At 41.6% G+C, this 15,841-nt stretch overlaps 1 long non-coding RNA gene across 1 annotated transcript in view; it reads left to right on the top strand.

Annotated features, from left to right (window-relative positions):
- Positions 1 to 13,821, top strand: part of LOC142049441 (uncharacterized) — a 71,980-nt gene extending 58,159 nt beyond the window's left edge. The window contains exon 3 of the long non-coding RNA XR_012657719.1: positions 13,741 to 13,821. This is a non-coding gene — a long non-coding RNA (uncharacterized LOC142049441). The remainder of the gene's footprint in view (positions 1 to 13,740) is intronic.
- Positions 13,822 to 15,841: the final 2,020 nt, after the last annotated feature.

Genomic DNA, 15,841 nt, shown 5'->3' with positions numbered 1-15,841 from the left:
CATAGTGCTGTGCTTTGGACTTAGTATGAAAACAATGTTGATAACACACCAACGTTTTAGTTGTTGCTGGGTAGTGCTTGTACTAGTCAAGGCCTTTTCTAGCTTCCCATGCTCTGCTGGGTGCACAGGAAGCCGGGAGGGGAGGGGGCACAGCTAAGAGAGCTGATTCAAACTGGCCAAAGCGATATTCATTATCATGTAACGTCATGCCCAGTATGTTAACTGGGAGGAGCTGGCCAGGGGAGGGAAGCGGCAATCGTGGTTCAGGGATGGGCAGCATCGGTCAGCGGGTGGTGAGCATTTGTATCATTTGTGTTTCTGTTTTTTTCCCTTTTCCTTTTTATTATATTATCATTATTGTTATTATCATGATCATTATTATAATTATTATTTTATTGTAATTATTTAACTGTTCTTATCTCAACCCACAAGTTGTTTTTTGTGCCTTTGCTCTTCCGATTCTCTCCCCTGTCCCACAGTGGTGGTGGGAGCGAGCAAGCAGCTGCGCGGTGTTTAGTTGCCGACTGGGGCTGAACCATGACAGGCATTTAGAAATGGCATGCTATGAAGTTGCTAAGTTTTTCCTTTCTTCTGTGAGGCACTGAGAATTATAAGTTTTTATTCTGTTGAAAAGCAGTTCTAAAAAAAATATTCAAAAGTTTTGTACCATATGTCAAATCAGACTTATGAGTGGATTCTGAACCTCTCTAATGTATATATTTGGGAAAATTCATGACAGCCACAAATATCATTAGTAATAAAATCCTGGGGGCTTCAGATATAATATGATGTCTCTATTCTAGCCAGTGTGCCAAGCATGAAGCAATACAAGACTCATTATCTCCTTCCCTTAACAGGTCAGGGTTGTAAATAGTTATAACCCAATCATGGGGTCATCATTCATTGGTCCAATTAGCTACTTCTGCCAACATTAAACATTCCTTCAGCTGACATCACAGAATAAATTACATACATATAGCAAATTGTAAAGGATAGCAGCTCTGTTCATTTTCATCTCTCTCCTTCTTTACTCAGTTTTCCCTCCTGCCTATTGCTCTCTGGAGCTAGGGTTGGCATTTTTTTGTACACTGATGTACATTTCCTGTTAAGCAAGGGGGCTCCTTGAAGTGCCTCTCATAGACTGGGCAGTGGCCATCTCTCCTCATGTCATGAAACTGGTTGAGACAAGAAGCAACACAGAATTTGTTAGCTCATGTGCAGTAGACATTTTACATCTAAAAGCTGCACTGAATTGATGATATTTAAAGACCTTTCAAGCAGAGTGCTTTTGTCCAGAAGATGCACTGTCCCTACAATATCTAATTTCAACCTTCGTAAGGGCAGAGCTCACCATACAGAGAAAAAGCAGAGAAAGAATGAGCGATAGATGTGGCATACAGTACTGCAGAGAAAGTCAGTCCAAGGACTGTGACCTTGTTTCCTTCTCCTTTCCTCAAGTGGATTCACAGGCTTTGCGGTAATCCCTATTTGAGGATGAAATTCACCCCAAATCAGGCAGTGAGAATTCTTCATTCAGTCTGACATCTAGTGGTCCTAAATAGAAACATTTTCAGCAACATGAGTTTTTCTTCAAGCTTCCCGTTTGGATGGTACACACGAAGCCTGAACACCATGTGAAACTTCACTGTTTCAGATTGAGAGCATGTGGTCTTCTCTAGTATTTTTCCCTGAAAATTATTTAAATCAGCATTTTGATCTGAATTCTGCTTACCTTTCAAGTGTAACAAAAAAACTGAAAAGTATAGGGTTGTCAATGAATACTCAAAAGAATCGCCTTGCCATGGGTCTTCCCCATGTGTACACACATTGTGAAAGAAGAACAGCTCTGATAGATGACAAGTGAAATAACTACTATGCTACATAATCGCCCTATTTTTAAAAACTAATCAAATTACAGATTTTCTGGAGTAACAGTTACCTTTAGACATGGCACTCAGTAAAAGTGATATGTGGAAATTCATCTAGGATTTTATGTGCCTTGCTCTTCACTTTTTATTATTCCGATTTCAGGATTTAATATCTCTTTCAACATTTTTTCCAATGGAGTAAATGGCAACTGCTTGCTGTTCATATTTGGCCACATCATTTAAAAAATTATGCAACAGCAAAAGGGTATTCCAAGAAAGGCAAGAGGAATTACATGAGAGGCATGGAAAACTTTCCAGATGAAAGGAGCATAGAAGGATTAGGATTAGTTGGAATGATATTAAAGAAGACATTAAGTGGCCAAGATCTCCATTAAGCGGAAAGAAGATGTGCCATTTATGTTCCCTTCAAATGAAGGCGGAAAGTGGCAGTCCATGAAATGAGCAGCTGAAAATTCACACATTACAGTTAGTTGCTTCAGATTACATTGAAGCAAAGCTTTCAGCAGAATCCAGAAGAGTTTCCATGTTTATAAACAGAATGAGAACATCCATACCTAAGGAAGTGTGGGTTGGATGAGTGGCCAGTGAGGTGGATAGAGAACTGGCTCAACAACAGAACTCAGAGGGTCATGATCAATGGAGCAGAGTCTGGATGGAGGCCTGTCACTAGTGGTGTTCCCCAGGGGTCTGTACTGGGTCCAGCCCTGTTCAATATATTCATCAATGACCTGGACAAAGGGACAGAGTGTAAACTCAGCAAGTTTGCTGATGATACCAAGCTGGGAGGAGTGGCTGATACACCAGAAGGCTGCACTGCCATCCAGCAAGACCTGGACAGGCGGGAGAGCTGGGCCGAGGGGAACCCGATGAAATTCAACAAGAGCAAGTGCAAGGTCCTGCACCTGGGGAGGAACAACCCCATGCACCGGTACAGGCTGGGGGCTGAACTACTGGAAAGCGGCTCTGTTGAGAAGGACCTGGGAGTGCTGGTGGACAAGAAGTTGACTATGAGCCAACAATGTGCCCTTGTGGCCAAGAAGCCCAACAGCATCCTGGGCTGCATTAAAAGGAGTGTGTCCAGCAGGTCGAGAGAGGTTATCCTCCCCCTCTACTCTGCCCTGGTGAGACCGCATTTGGTGTACCGTGTCCAGTTTTGGGTCCCCCAGTTTAAGAAGGACAGGGAACTGCTCGAGCAAGTCCAGCAGAGAGCTACGAAGATGATCAGGCAACTGGAGCATCTCCCTTATGAAGAAAGGCTGAGAGACCTGGGTTTGTTCAGCCTGGACAAGAGAAGACTGAGGTGGGATCTCATCATACCTATAAATATCTAAAGGGTGGGTGTCAGGACAATGGGACTGGACTCTTTTCAGTAGTGCCCAATGACAGGACAAGGGGCAATGGGCACAAGTTGGAACATAGGACGTTCCAGCTAAACATGAGAAAAAACTTCTTTCCTGTGAGGGTGACAGAGCAGTGGAACAGGCTGCCCGGAGAGGTTGTGGAGTCTCCTTCCCTGGTGGAGACATTCAAAACCCACTTGGACGGGGTCTTGTGCCCCCTGCTCAAGTAGGGGGATTGGACAAGATGATCTCCAAAGGTCCCTTCCAACCCCTACCATTCAGTGATTCTGCGATCAGATAAATTAATATATGAACTTTTAAAAGGGACAGAAATTCTCATGCCTCAGGGCACCCATCAGTATTTGTGTGATGAGTAGGAGGAAAATCCACCTGGGGCGTGCTATATCACACACCTTTTTTAGCAGTTTTGCACTTTCCCTAAAGCTTTGGCTTGCTGTTGTTGCCAAAAATCAAATTATCAAATGAAATTACCTGGAGGTCTGATCCAGGATGGCAGTTCTCATGTCCCCAATTACCACAGCAGCATGTGAAAGTAAAAGACATGTATGTTTATTACTGCAAGAAGGCAAGAGCCTGTGTCATGGTTTAGCCGGCAGCTCAGCCCCGCACAGTCACTCACTCACTCCCCCACCGGTAGATGGGGGAGGGAATCAGAAGGGTAACGCTCGTGGGTTGAGATAAGAACAGTTTAATAATTAAAATGAAAAGAAACAACAAAAATGCAACGGAAAGGAGAACAACGAGAGGCGCAAAACCTGGGGGGTGTGGGTAAGGAGGGGGGAGGGGAACGAACCGCCGAAACAAACCGCACGCAACACAGCCGCCCACCAACCCGACACCGCGTCGCTCCCGAGGCGCCAAATGCCCCCCCCCCCTTAATATACTGGTCATGGTGTCACATGGTATGGAATGAACATGCCATTGGCCGGTCGGGATCAGCTGCCCCCGCCGTGGCCCTGCCCCTCCCAGCCTCCCACCAACGCGGCAAAGAGCGGGAAGCTGAATAGGTAGCCGACCCCCCCCACACACAGGGAGGAGAATTAACCCCTTCTCAGCCAAAACCAGCACAGCCTGTGAGGCAGATGCCCTGTTATCATCGGTACTACATCGTACATCTCCTGTGATGAATTTACCAAGCTCCATTTTAAACGCAACTAGGATTTTGCTTTTTACCTCCATCACTATAATTGGGAAGCTGTTTATTAACCTATCCTTAGGAATTTCCTTTTAATTTCCTACTTTTATAAAGCTATTTTGTATACATTTGTCCTTATTCCAGATACTTTCTAGCACGTAAGTAGCTCTTGGGTTTCGCGTTCAGTTATAGTATTCCCTCTCAGCCTTCTTTCTGATGGACTAAAAGTAAATCTTTTGCAGTCCTCTTCTGCACTTGAGCCCTTACTCTTCTTGCATATAAGTGACCAGAATTGCTAATGGTATTTCAGATGAAGTTAAGGATGCACAAAATCATTAATTCTTCCCAATAGTTACCAAATACCTCACTGACACATCCCAAAATCTCATTTACTGCTTTACTACCATCTCATTCTCTATATATGCAGTCATCCTTTAAACATTTTCAAATAATTATCTCCCAGTTTATAGCAAAAATTCTTGTTATTAGTCCTTAAGTGCAATGACTTTGCACTTTGCACAAATGAATGTCATTGCATTTAAGCAGTACCTGACTTATTTTTATATCAGTCATTAATAGAATTATTAAGACTTGTCTCAAGTGAAGAACTTTACTAGTAACCCTCTCTTCAATGTTACTCTTCTCTTTCTTTTAACCAGTTCCTCAAAGTCCTGAGCAGTTCTGTACAAACCCATCTTTTTCAGTTCAGTTAATAATTTTTTTCAAAACATCATACCAAACACTAGACTGAATAACAAATAAATGAGACCTAGTAAATTGTTTTTGTCAAGAAAATTAGTTATATTTAGAAAGAAAATGATACAGCAGGTTTGGCTTGATCTACATCTAGTGAATCCACGCTGCATTTTATCCCATTTCATTTACTCCCCACATCTCACTCCCTTCTGATTTTTGCCATGTCCTTACATTCTACTAAGCTCAGGCTAGACTTGTATCACAGCAATGGGGGCTTCAGAGAGATCTGTACAGCCTAAGTGCCTGTGCAGAGGCAAGATCAGGTAGAACCAACATTATCTTTGACAGATGTTTGTCCAACCTGCTCTCGAAAACTGACATGGCTGTGAAAATCTGCAGTTGACCACATCCAGTGTTTTCACTCCAGTTAGAGGTACCTCCTACTATTTGATTCAAGCCTTCTCTGCAACAAAAGATGATTTTTTTTTCTTGCTCCTTTCCCATACAGAACAGAAAACTATTGATCACCTTCCTTTTTTATAATTGCCTTGCTATATGGATAGACTGTGGCTGTTTTGCAGTCGTCTTTCTTGCACCTTAAACAAACCCAATTCCCTCAGCCTCTCTTAATAGCATTTTTTACAAACCTTTTAAATGTCTTCTCGTTCTCTCTGGGACTTTATTCAGTTTATTTAATAATATTTAAAGTATTATATTTACTAACCTATTCATTATAATTTACAGTATAATTTCCCTGCAAACCTGTTTTATGCATGAATGAAACTTGACAACCAGTACAGTGTTTGTTGTGCCGCATGCACATGGCATGCATGTGCCTGTACAAATGTACACAAGATCTGCCTGAGCCTGGTAACCAGTGTAGCCATTGTTTCAGTGTGTATCAGTCACATAGATGCACCTGCTGCCCATTCAGACTATTTTTTTCCTCTCCTCTACATATCTGAAGCCCTGATCCTACAGACTTAGAAACTTAAGTCACTTTAACCTCCCTACAGAGTTCATGTCTACTGTTTTTGATGACTACTTCAAAAGAATTATTATTAATACATACAAATCTACATTTTGTAACGAGTACCTAAGACAGCTGAATACATTCATTATATCTATGAACAGCACAAAATTTCTACCAGTTTCTACAGTATTCAAAACTATTCAAATAATATTCAAATGAAATTTCAGTCAATGTGTAACTTTCCACTCCCAGGCTTCCTGCAAGAACTCATCACAGGGTAATCCAGCGGTGACTGCCTGTCTGGTCACAAAGTACCCTGCTCTCTCTGGAAGAGACAGATATTTGTAAATGGCTGCTGTTCTGCCACATTCATTTTGCCAGCAAAAGGGTGCTGCTCGCCCTTTGACTGATTCTTGGATAAAGCAGAAGGAAAGTACCTTACATTACACAGTTGCACAGGATGCACCTGCCCTGGAGGAGAAAGTTGGCCCTGTAAAAAGCTCTCAGGATGGGGCCATATGGAGACACTATGGTCTTTTCCTTTGCTTAAAATTGTATTGCTAAGTGGAAAACAATTTAAGATTCTGAGATAAAAATAGCATTCTGTTGTTTTGTGATTTAGATACACAGCTGTGTTTTGGCCTCTACTCCAATGTACACTTACATATTTATATCAGTCAATTAATGCAAACACACAAACATAGCTTGAAGCAGGAACTGAAATCTAGAGATTTTATCTCTGAAGTGGATGAACAGCCATGTAACATTGCCTGCCCACAAATTCATCAAAATTCAATTTAAAACAAGGTAGATATTTTGATCCCATGATTCCATATGTGATAATCAAGAGAGATGTTCAGGAGATGGAATGTATAAACGCAGACATACTGTGACCAAAAAGCAATAAAATGTAACCAAATCAGCTAGAAATGTTGTTATATGAGAACATGGAGTGTACAAATCAGTGTATCCGTTGATCTGCGTTGTGACCAAAACGACTTGTGTTTTAGTATCTAGGTGATCATTTATATAGACAATGTGTTTTGTCAGTAGAGGAATGCATTTCTGTCAAAGAGAATGATAAAGTGTGGTTTCATGTAGTGGACTGAGAAAACTGGCCAGGATTGCCAAGACTGAGAGCCCAGTAGGTAAAAGGTAATTCCGGCAGGGGAGATCGCGACCACCGACTCACGGGCCACCGACCCAAGTAATACCACCTACTCAAAAGAGAACAATGGAGGAGGACAACTGAGTCTGCGCAGTAATTTACATATGGAGTGAGCAAGTTTGTACCAATCAGCAAAAAGACAATAATGAATATGTAAATTTTTGATCTATAAATTGTGTGAGAAGAGTGATGTAAGGTATGCACGTTAGGAGGAGCGAACCCCCGTGCATCCGGCGCCGTGAATAAAGAATGCCTGCTCTTTAATACTAAATTGGTGTTAAAGAGTTGTTTTACTGCATTTTTCGGTAACAGTTTTGGCGACCCAGATGGGACCCTGCTTTTGAATCTCAACGGATCCGTGGGATCGTGGGACCTCCAGCCGGCACCGAGGTATTCTCGGGGAGAGCTTCCGATCCCCGGACCGGAGAATTCTGAGCAAGATCCCCTGGATTGAGGTAAATAAGTCATTCTTTTTAAGGAATTTAAGTATAGTGGGTTGGAGACCCACAAGCCTGCCCATAAGGCGCAGCGAAAGCTACGCAGGGTTGGGGCTAAGAGGTACCTCGTTTGGTAAGTCTCTGCTAGGTGAAAGCCTGTGGAGCGGGGCCCAAGGGTAAGGGATATCTAGCAGGGGGCTAGAATCCCAGAGGGGGATTTCCAAGGAAAGGGAAATCCCGGAGGGAGCTCTAACGAGAACTGGAGTTCCTTTGACTGGAGTTCCTTTGTGCACAATCACAACTACTAGTCAATTGAGAGATGGGAACATATTCGAGTAAGATTAAAGTCCCACAAAAAACACCTTTGGGATGTATTTTGAAACATTGAAAAGACATAGGACCTCCCATCTAGAGATCTGTGGGATGCAAAACAGTTGAGTGCTTGGGGTAAGGCTGATTCTCATGGATGTATCGTTTATGTTTTTTTAGCATTTAATTCTGAAACCAGGTTTCCTGTCCCCCTAGGGTGAGAGGATGTGCTGCCGGAACCATAGACCTCCCCAGGAAGTACACCAGAGTTATGTATGTGGCTGCTCCCTTTGCTCAGAAGACCTCCATATATCCTGCTAGCCCTGAATGTGTCAAGGTAACCCCAGAGGCACTTTCTGTGGTGATGATGAGGGTTACACTGCAGTAACTCCCTGTCTCTGCCTCATGCTTTGGTTTTGTTGCCCTATTTGCATTTTGCTTTGCCCATTTTCAGAGGTCACAGAGGAAGGGATCAGAAAGGCCTGAATTAATCCTTAATGTTCAGAAAGCATTTCAAAGACACCAATGCATGACTGCTATTTCTACTGTAAAAATGCATCTTCCACCTCTGTCATGCATGCCATAATCAGCACCTGCCTGTTTTGAGGGTGCTCCCACCAGCATTCAGGTAGCAGTGCAGAGTGCTGCTGCCCTGCTGAGCCTGCTTACCGAGCCATCCCTTTTTACATTTGGCTTTTATGCTGGCTGAATAATTACTCTCTGAAATGAAAATTGTTCCAGCCTATGTATGGCAGAGATTTCTTACTTCAAATTAACATTAAATGTTGCATGCGTGAATCCTGTATAGACTAGAAAGGGAGGGATGGGGTTACTTTGTGGCATCCAGTTCCCACATCAGATGATATGAAACTAATAAACAGCTTGGTGACAGGAACTGGATTTTCACAGACTGGCTAGAGATGCAGTGGAAGATCTTCACTGTGGGGGAACTGTGGCTGCAAACATGACTTGGGCACAATAACCTAAAACTGATGAGCTTTGCAATGCATTACCGCCACTTCTTTTGGTTTCTACACCGCTTCCAGAGACGGCAGAACACCTGCCTGCCCATGGGAAGTAGTGAATGAATTCCTTGTTTTTCTTTGCTTCTGTGCGCAGCTTTTGCTTTACCTATTAAACTGTCTTTATCTCAAACCATGAGTCACCTCACTTCTACTCTTCCGATTCTCTCCCCTGTCCCACCAGGGGGGAGTGAGCAAGCGGCTGCGTGGTGCTTGGTTGCTGGCTAAACCACGACATGCTGTTTTGCAAACGGAAAGGAAAATGGGATCAAATGGCTTATGTGGATTTATTCTTTACACTGCGAAACCATCCAGAATGACATGAACAGTGTGGAATATATCCACATGAAAGTTCAAAAAGTATAACAATGTTGGCTTTAAAAAGAGATGAGAATAGGGGAAGTTCCAATAGTGATTTGGAGAAAAAGTCTTTGAAGGAAAAAGCAGAAGAAGAAGATATAGACTTATTAGTTGCACCCTGGTGAAAATGGGGAGATCTGGAAGAGAGTGCTTCTGCTCCTCCCTTGGAGGAGGGAGCAAGGGGGTTTAGTCCAATTTCGGACGAACTCGAGGGAGAACAGGAGGAGCTGGGCCCGCATTTCTACAAGCCCATCTTCGAGAGGCTGTAGGAAATGATGGCCCAGTAGTGGTAAGGGTCCCTTTCTCAATTACTGATTTAAGGTCATGGAAAGAAACTGCAGGTATCTATCGGGAGGGCCCTGAAAGGGTAGAAAAAGTAGTTGAAACAATAGTTAGAACACAAGATCCTGATTGGAATGATCTACAAGTAATATTGGACACTCTATTGGATGATACTGAGAAAAAGATGGTAATACATACTGCTAGGAAACAAGTGGAGGGAGCACATGCAAGCGGAGATTTGCAAGGAACGATTGATCAAAATTTTCCATCCACCAATCCTAGGTGGGATCCGAACCAACCAGGAGGAAGGGCAATGTTAACTCGGTATCAAAAGTGGATTCTATTTGGAGTAAGGCATGCTATGCCAAAAGCTATAAACTGGTCAAAACTTTATGAGGTAAGGCAAGAATTAAATTAGTCTCCTTCAGCCTTTACGGAAAGACTGAAGGTGACTGCCAGAAAATATACTAATTTGGATCCAGAAAAGCCAGAAGAAGCTGTGCAATTGGCCTCTATATTTATGGGCCAATCGGCCCCAGATATTAGGAAGAAATTACAGAAACTGGAAGGAGCTGAGTCCAGAGATCTGGGAAAAATGCTTGAAATAGCCTGGACAGTGTAAAAAAATAGGGAAAAAGACAAGGAAATGAGACAAGCTCAAAGGGATGGAAAATTATTAGCAGTTTTGGCTGGAAATAACTCAAGGGGCAGAGGAAGAGGCCGAGGAATAAATTCGGATGATAGGAGAAGAGTGTTTAAATTAGCAGATGATCAATGTGCAGTATGCAGAGGACGAGGGCACTGGAAGAAAGATTGTCCCAAATTAGATCCTTCACTGCAGGCAGTAAAATTGATGACCTTGGATGAAGAGGTGTGAAGGGGACCGGGGGAATCAACCCTAGCTGAACCCCTGGTTACATTGAAGCTAGGGGATGAAGAAATAGAATTTTTAGTAGATACAAGAGCTACGTATTCGGTGTTAAACATGTGTAAAGGAAAATTGAGTCATGAATCTGTAAATGTTGTTGGTGCAACAGGGCAAAAAGAAAATCGGCCATTTCTAAAGCCTTTAAAATTCAAACTGTGAAAACAGTGGGTAACTCACCAATTTTTGTATATGCCAGAATGTCCATTGCCTCTGCTGGGACAGGATCTACTGAGTAAATTAGAAGCTGAAATAATTTTTAAAGATGGGGAAATTAAATTATTAGTACCAGAATCAAAAGTTGTGGAGGCAAGAACCTTTATTTTACAGGATACGTTTGAAGAGTTCCAGATTCCGGAAGAAGTAGAAAATGCTGTGACCCCCTTAGTATGGGCAGATGGAGTGCCTGGATGATCTAAATTAGCAGAACCAGTAAGAGTGAGTTTGAAGCCAGGAGCAAGGCCGGTAAGACAAAAACAATACCCAATTAAATGGGAAACCCAAAAAGGATTAGAAGGGTGATTACAAGATTTTTAGAGTATGGATTATTGGTGGAATGTGAATCAGAATATAATACCCCCATATTGCCAGTAAAGAAATCTGGAAGTAGAGAATACTGAATAGTCCAGGATTTAAGAGCTATAAATCAAATTGTACAGGACATATATCCAGTAGTAGCAAATCCATACACGTTGCTAACAGCCTTAAAGGAGGAACATAAATGGTTTACCGTACTAGACTCGAAAGATGCCTTTTTCTGCATACCTCTAGATAAAGACAGCCAGAATAAATTTGCTTTTGAATGGGAAAGTCCTACGACAGGACGAAAAGTTCAATTAACATGGACTGTATTACCTCAAGGATTTAAAAATAGTCCTACAATATTTGGGAATCAGTTGGTGAAAGAATTAGAACTCTGGAAGAGACAGAATCAAGGAGTGCTGTTACAGTATGTTGATATCTTACTAGCGGCAGAAAGTAAGGAAAAATGTTTTGAAATTACTATTAGCCTATTGAACTTTTGGGGCCAAGGAGGATACAGAGTTTCTAAAGGCAAGGCTCAAATTGGAAAGGAAGCAGTGAATTATTTAGGATTTCAGATATCCCAAGGGCAAAGACAATTGGATAATGAAAGAAAAGAAGCTATTTGCCAAATCCCTGAGCCCAGCAGCCCAAAGGAATTGAGAACCTTTTTAGGAATGATTGGATGGTGCCGACTTTGGATTTTGAATTATGGACTGTATGTAAAACCATTATATGAAGCATTGAAAGAATCAAAGGATAAATATTTAATCTGGACACTTGAATGCCAAACAGCATTTAAAGAACTTTAAAGAGCTTTGATGATGGCCCCTGCACTAGGCCTACCTGATTTAACTAAACCTTTTGAGTTGTTTGTCCATGAGAGACAAGGTTTAGCACTTGGAGTGCTGACACAACGACTGGGAACCTGGAAGAGACCTGTGGGCTACTTCTCCAAACAACTTGATAATGTGAGTAGAGGATGGCCTGGATGTTTACGGGCTGTGGCGGCAACAGTATTGCTGATCCAGGAAGCCCGAAAGTTAACAATGGGACAAAAGATTACAGTATATGTCCCGCATATGGTGGTGGCTGTTTTAGAACAAAAGGGGGGTCATTTGCTATCTCCTAGCAGAATGCTGAAATATCAAATTGTCTTGTTGGAACAAGATGATGTGGAATTAAAGACCACTGCTATGGTGAATCCTGCTATGTTTTTAACAACAGAAAATCTTATGGACACTTTAGAACATGATTGCTTGCTAACTGTTGAACAAGTTTATTCCAGCAGGCCTGATTTAAAAGATGAACCTTTGTCCAATCCTGACCTGGAGTTGTTTACGGATGGAAGCGGTTTTATGCAAGAGGGGAGACGGATGGCTGGATATGCTGTTGTTACTACCACTGAGGTACTGGAATCCGGAACACTCCCGACAAATACTTCAGCACAAAAAGTGGAGCTAGTGGCATTAACACAAGCCCTGAAAAAGGCAGAAGGAAAAAGACCAAACATATGGACCGATTCTAAATATGCGTTTGGTATAATCCATGCCCATGGTGCCATATGGAAAGAAAGAGGATTGTTGTCTGCTCAAGGATCACTGATAAAATATAAAGAAGAAATACTCCAGCTTCTGGAAGCGGTGCAGAAACCAAAAGAAGTGGCGGTAATGCATTGCAAAGCTCATCAGTTTGGACAAACGGCTGTGAATATAGGTAACCGGTTGGCAGATAAAGCTGCAAAGGAGGCGGCAGAAAAAGGTATTCTTGCATTGGTACCGGTAAAACAACTGGAAATTCCAAATTTAAAACCTAAGTATAATAAATTGGATGACCAATTAGCAGAGCAATTAAAAGCTTCACAGAATAAAGAAGGATGGTGGATAACACCAGAAAAGCAGGTAATTGTAACCCCTCAAGTCATGGTAGAGCTAGCAAAAGAAAAACACGATCAAACACATTGGGGAATTGATGCTATGGTATCTAGTCTAAAATCCTCTGTATTATGTATAGGAATGATAGGGATAATCAAATCTGTAATAGCAAAATGTCCGATTTGTCTTAAAAATAACCCTTTGCATCAGAAAAAAGCACCTTTAGGGGTAACTAAGCAAGGCAATTCTCCAGGAGACTACTGGCAAATTGATTTTTCTGAGTTACCTAGACAAAATGGATACAGATATTTATTGGTATTAGTTGATACCTTTTCCGGATGGCCTGAAGCCTTTCCATGTCACACCAACAAAGCAAGGGAAGTGGTGAAACTATTGTTAAAAGAAATAATACTGAGATTTGGGGTACCATTGGGTATGTCCTCAGATAGAGGACCACATTTTATAGCAGAAGTAGTTCAACAAGTAAGTAGAATTTTAGGAATAAAATGGGACTTACATACTCCCTGGAGACCACAGTCAAGTGGAAAGATTGAAAGAATGAATCAGACCCTGAAGAGACAAATTAGTAAAATATGTCAAGAAGTGTCCATGAAATGGCCACAAGCTTTGCCATTAGCACTTCTGAGAATTAGACTCCAACCAAAATCTAAAAGTGGTATAAGTCCATATGAAATTTTGTATGGGAAACCATATCAAACTTCCAAAATTCCGGGTGAAATAAAAGTTGCAGGGGAAACAGATTTAAAATTGTATTTGATTTCTCTAGGAAAGACTCTTGATGCTCTCCGAAAATATATTGTGCTGACCAGGTCACTTGCCTTGGACATACCAGTTCACCAATATCAACTGGGTGACCTTGTATACATAAAAACTTGGAACTCTGAGCCTTTACAAGAGAAGTGGAAAGGACCTTTTCAAGTGTTATTAACAACTTACACTGCAATCAAGGTAGAAGGAATTGAACCTTGGATACACTATACGCGAGTAAAGGGAGCACCATCATGGAAAGTTGTAAATAGGGACCCTGAGACTGCTAAATTGACTTTAAAATATGTATAAGCTCTATTATGCATGGATGTTTATCTTGGTGTGGAGGTTTTGGTACAGAAAGAGAGGAAGCAGATGTAGAATTGATAGAGAAGGAAATTACTGTTATCGGATAACAGGGAGATGGATTCTGATCATGATGATGGTCAAAACTGTAGATACAAAGGATTCCACAATCCCAACTGCAGAACAAATGGTCAAGGTCCCACAGAAAATCCCAGAAGAAAATTTGATGATTGGATTGATAAAAGAGTTTGCTAATTTGCAAAATGTAACCCAAATTACTGCATGTCTTCCAATTCCAAGAGCTGTAGGTGAATCAATTCCATGGGGAATTTTGACAACAAATTTGAATAAGACAAAGTCTGATAATGACAGTATGTACTGCGAACAAGTTCCCAAAATTGAATGGGTAGATAAAATAACACCCACACCAAAGCAAAAATCTGTAAGGAATAAAGAAGAGTGTGATAAGTTACGAATAAAATCCAACATTCACCCTCAGTATAAGCCAAATGGTTATTATAACCCTTGGAGACCCAGACCAGGTGGAGTCTGTCTCTGTCTTGAGCCAATTAAAACAAATGTTAGCCAGACAATAATGGAATGGAAGTGTAGGAAAGATAATCGGACCAAACAGAAAGAAGAAACATGGGAATCAATTTGGTCAGTGGCCATTCTATCCTGATTCCAATATATGGCAAATGCCTCTTGGTGTTTTGCTTGGGATGGGGTGACCCTCAAAAATTCTCTAGCAGTAAAAGACAAAGAGACTACATCTCAAGAAAAAGAAATCACGGTACCCTGGTGGAGTTGTGAGAAGATACACAATTGTAGTACAGTTGATAGGACAGTTCAAGATATTCCACCTTTGGCAGCAGCATTAAAATATGGCTGCTTGTGTAGAGGGTTGAAAAACCATTTAAATCTAACTGACATATATGAACCTAAGAAAGGAACAACAGTAAGTTGTGAAAAATCTACAATTCCTAGTCCAGGACTTCTGATCACTATGCTGGTTTTGTCAGTAGGACTCTCAATGACTTGCTCTCATCTCACCTTCTGCTGCCCTGTGCTTAAACAAAATGAGCCGGAAATTATGTTGTACTGCAGCAATCACAGGTTTTATAATGAGGGTGTGTTCCAGTCCCAGGTTGCTTTCCAAGTTTCCAGCTTTCTGATGCTCTATGCTAATCAGTGACAGGATGTCTCAAGGGGTTATAGAAGCCTGGGCTTGCACAGCAACACAGAAGGAAAACGTCTGTCTTGTGCAGCATAAAAGGCTATGGAAACTCTGTCTTTGTTACTTAAGATTATTTCAGAATCAGTCCTACTTGAAAGTATCTTATTGCAAAAAGACAACAGAGCATTCAGCTGCTCATTTTCTAAGCAGTATTGCTGGGTTTGATATCACTATGGGTCACATTCTGCCCTTACCTACTTACACAACCACTCATTTCAGGTTTAATGAAAAGCTCAGTGTGGAATTTAATCAGACTTTCTTTTTCCCCTCCCCTCTCTCCCTTTCCCTTCCCAGGAGGAACTGCAGGTCAGAAAGGTGCCCTGTGGGGGAAGAAGTCATACTATAGGAGCCAGGTCTAGTCTTTCCCTTACAGCATGGATCATTGGGACTGCAGCATGTTTTCTGCTTGAAGCCTTGTGCTCTGATTTCCCAGTGATCATGCTATAAACCCCTCCCTCTTTGGAAAGGAGAACAAGAAAATGTTCCTGAAATGCCCTGCAAGCATGTCTCCTTAGGGAAGGAGATGACCCTGTCCCAGATAAAAACATTACATTGGTAGTGTTCACTTGAGTTACTT

The sequence above is a fragment of the Phalacrocorax aristotelis genome, chromosome W (assembly GCF_949628215.1).
Source record: "Phalacrocorax aristotelis chromosome W, bGulAri2.1, whole genome shotgun sequence".
Lineage (NCBI taxonomy): Eukaryota > Metazoa > Chordata > Aves > Suliformes > Phalacrocoracidae > Phalacrocorax > Phalacrocorax aristotelis.
Note: the sequence above shows the minus strand (reverse complement) of the source record. Positions and strands in the feature narration are given on the sequence as shown.